The sequence below is a fragment of the Arachis ipaensis genome, chromosome B09 (assembly GCF_000816755.2).
Source record: "Arachis ipaensis cultivar K30076 chromosome B09, Araip1.1, whole genome shotgun sequence".
NCBI lineage: Eukaryota > Viridiplantae > Streptophyta > Magnoliopsida > Fabales > Fabaceae > Arachis > Arachis ipaensis.
Genome location: NC_029793.2, coordinates 138,462,916 through 138,467,512, shown reverse-complemented (window position 1 = coordinate 138,467,512; position 4,597 = coordinate 138,462,916).

The following is a 4,597-nucleotide window of genomic DNA, read 5'->3' as shown; positions in this document are numbered from 1 at the left end:
ACTCTAAACTGTATATTTTACTTATAAAAAACAATAATTTTAAATTGGATCGGATCACCCGAAATATAATTGAATCCAGCTCTAAAATAGCAATGGGTAAAAATAACAGAGTCAAATCCAATAAAATATACCTCAAATTTAGATCGAATTGAGTCTTAAATACCCCTAAATAGAGATATGTTGTGATGTTCTATATGGACCAAGAATATTGAATAATGCAGCATATTCTTGGTTATCCTTTTCAATAGGATGTTGAGGTGTAGAAAAAAGAATTTAAATTTTTATCACAAAAGTGTCACAATTAACCTATAATGACCTCTTATTATTTATAAAATTCGTCACTTATATAATATATGTTAGAATAATAAGAATATATATTACATGTATAAACAGTTTTAGTAATTACTAATTAGTTTCGACTAAGTTGGTCCGGTTATTTATTGACCCAACAAAAATTATCTACACAAAACACGCACAAATCGCATTTTTTTTTGTTTAAAATAATTTTCTTTCTTTTAAAAGAAAAAAAAATTTATCTAAAAGTTTGGTAATGACATAAAAAGATGGCTAAATCATCGAGATTTTACAGTATGTAAATTCTTTATTGCAGCATCAATTTTGACAAATAGTTATAATGATCGCTGTAGTATTTTATGTGTTTACCTAAGTTCAAATGATTATTAGAGAAGTTTGGCATAAATAGATTGAAAGATCAGCCATGTATATCCAAACTCAAAAAATAAAGCAATGTCGACATAAAATTGTCAAGTGAAAGAAAGAAAAAACAGATCTAATTCAAGGGTCTTTTATTGCAGTCTAAATTAGAGGCACTTACCTTATCAGAAATCCATGACGGTGAAATCATTTTAGAATTGGAAGACAAACTTGAGAAAACAGTGCAAAATGAAAAATCTTATTAGAAGGATAAATTTAGAATCAAATGGCTCAAATCTGATGATCAGAAAACAACTTTCTTCCATCAGATATTCAGAAATTGTACCAGGAGGAACCGAATTTAGCAATTGAATGACAGTAACGGAGGAGTGGTGACTTCTAATACTGGAATCGCTTCCGTGGCAGAAGCATATTTTAAAGACATCTTTTCTTCCTCTTGTCATGAGAACCCTGAATTTTTTTTCACCGGCTTGGAACTTAAGGTTACAACTTTCATGAATCGTAGGTTTCAAAGACCAGTGACGTTGGAGGAAGTGAAACGAGCTATATTTAACATTCATCCTCAAAGTGCTCCGGGAGATGACGGTATGACAACAAATTTTTCTTAAAACTTTTGGAACATCCGCAGTGGTGATGTTTTGCGAGCAATTAGGAACTTCTTCTCAGGAGGCAGAATTTTGAAGGGCTTTAATCACACTCAAATTTGTCTTATCCCCAAGATTTTATATGCTAAAGATATGACTCAGGTCAGACCAATAAGCTTATCCTCAGTCTTTTATAAGATTATTTCTAAAGTCATTATACATAGACTTCAAGGTATGATGAACAAACTAATTAGCCCTACGCAGAGTTCTTTTATTAAAGGCAGATTAATTTTTGATAATATCTTAATTACCCATGAGTGCATACATTACTTGAAAAACAAAAAATGAGGGCTCACAACTGAAATGGCTCTAAAATTAGACATGAGAAAGGCATATGATAGGGTGGAATGACACTTTCTTTGGTTTATTTTGGAGAAATTTGGTTTTGAGTCCCGATGGATTATGTGAATTCGGAAATTGGTGACAACTATTTTTTATTCTGTCATTGTGGAAGAACAACATATGGCTTCTTTAAACTAAATAGAGGTATCTGATAAGGAGACCTTCTATCTCCCTACCTTTTTTTTTTCTGTACAGAAGGTCTATCCTTCTTGTTACACAAGGCAGAATATAACAGACTAATTCAATGTATTCAGGTTCATAGGTGATGCCCCAAGGTCAATCACCTCCTCTTTGCTGATAATTCCATCTTATTCTGTAAGGCTAATCTTGATATATGTTCAAACATTCTACAATTGTTGACTTCTTATGAAAGCATCAGTGATCGGCGGGTGAATCTTAATAAATTTGCTGTATTTTTTTAGCCACAACACTCCTTCTTTGTATTCGTACACAATCGGTTAACTTTCTAAATATCAATCATGTTGGGGTTCAAGATAAATATTTGGGCCTGCCTTCTAGGATCTCTAGATCTAAAAAGGCTTCATTTAGTATCATAAAAGAGAAGGTGCAAAAGAGAATCCAAGGATGGAAACACAGTCTCTTATCTTCGGGAGGTCGACAGGTATTGCTTAAGGTTGTGGGTAAAGCTATTCCCATCTATACATTATCTTGCTTTAGATTACCTAATGGTTTAATTTCAAAAATTCACTCTCTACTCTCTCAGTTTTGGTGGGGGCAAAAAGACTCTGAAAAACGGATGACTTGGATTAGTTAAGACACTATGACTCGTCCAAGAAGAGAAGGAGATCTTGAATTTAAAGATCTTAGAATTCAGAATTTGGCGACCTTAGGCAAACAGTATTGGCAACTAGTAACACAGCCAACTTCTCTATTATCCAAAATCCTGAGAAGAAGGTACTTTAGAAATAGTATTACTATAACTGCAGAAACTGGAGTCTTACCTTCTTGGGGATGGAGGAGCATATTGAAAGGCCGAAAAATAGTTGAAAAGGTCTTAACTGGGCAGTGGGTATTGGAGAGAACATCCGAACTTTTGAGGATCCGTGGCTACCTCCTCTGTATCCTCTAATAATATCAGCAATGCCAAATAGTCAGATTATTTCCAATCTTGTTCCACGAGTGACAGATTTAATTACTGAAAACGGAATTTGGAATCAAAGCTTCATTTGAGAATTATTTTCCTAAGACGTTTCTGACAGGATTCTTGCAGTTAAAATTCATGAGATTCATGACTAATTGCAATGGGATTTAAACAATTCCAAACAGTATGATACTGCTTCAGGTTACAAAATCGGCTACTTATTTCACCACTCGCTTCTTGAACTTTGCCTTATTAATCATATGCAGCAGAAGAAGCCATGAATTGAACTATGGAAGCTGAACTTGCCTCACAAAATTAAGATCTTTATTTGGAAAGCTCGACATGGCCGTCTTCTGGTTCTTGCTCAAATTCACCATCGCTACCCATTTATATTTCCAACATGCCCCTGTTATTAGGAAGCAACAAAAACGATCACTCACTCTTTGTTCTACTACTCTACAAGTAAAGAAGTATGGTACGGTCTCAAAGTTTTCTTAGAAATTGTCTTCCCTCCCTCGTGATGATTTCTGGACATGGTGAATTGCAATAATAGAGATGATTAACTCGTTGAAAAATGCTGACCGAAATCCTCAATTGTTTGCCATCATTTACTAGCACTGCTGAAAAGTACGCAACCAATTAGTATTTGAAAGCTGCACTTCGATGTCATCTACCATTCTCACAAATTCCGTCAAATTGCTTCGTGCAATCCAAAAAATCTCCCTTCTAGCTCGCCGTCTCCATGAGGACAATTATTAGTTTCACTCAATTCACCTTATTATTTTCTTTCTTCTAGCTTATTCTTAGTTTGTCTATATACCATTGGACGTATATCATCAGTGTATTTTTTGGGAGATTTTCACTTTTTGCTATGCTGTCCTGTTTTGAATACCTGTGTATTTCATTTTTCACTGATTAATGAAATATAACAAACTATCTTTGACAAAAAAAAATAATTTTCTTTCTTTTAAAGGGAAAAAAACTTAATCTTAAACCTAAAAAAAATATTGCACAACAAATAATAATAATAATAATAATAATAATAATAATGAATAATGAATAATAGAAGAGACATAATAATTCTCTCTAATTAAATAGTAGTATAGTACTACCAAAGAAATTCACAATAAAATATATTTGTTGCACATCAAATTAAATTAAATGAAAAGGACTAATTGTGGATTGGTGGTTTTCGTTGTACGGATGTATAATCTATTGAAACTAAATCTTTCTCACTATTATTACTGTGTTTAAATTTCTCATCATTTCCTTTTACATTAATATCATCTTCGTCGTGACCACTCAAACCATTAATGGGAGCTGGCAAAGGGGGTGTTTGGGAATAATTGAGAGTAATAGTATTCTTCAAGGAGAATTGTTTGCTATTTGGAGAGGATATCTCTTAGCTTGGGATGTGGGTCAACGAGATGTTATTTGTGAAACGGATTGTGTGGAAGCATTTAATCTTGTTACTCAAGATGGTTTTGGGTTTATTGATCCACTGGTGCTCAAAATAAGAGATATCATGCATTGAAATTGGTGGGTTGACTTTCGTTTGATTATGAGAGATGCAAACACGGTAGCAGATACTATGGCAAAGATGGCGATGAAGTTACAACTTTCGCATGTAGAGCTTCTTTCACCTTGGGAGGAGTTTAAGAGTAGTCTTAAACGGGACTGTCCCTCTATTTAGGCAATTCCTTGTTTTGTTTGTTTTGTTTTTTTTTTTGTTTAATTTATTTCAGCCACCAAAAAAACCATTACAATCAAAAGCATATTGGTTGCTTCTCACTCTTCCTGAATAAAAATAGTAAACATATAAAATTAAAATACA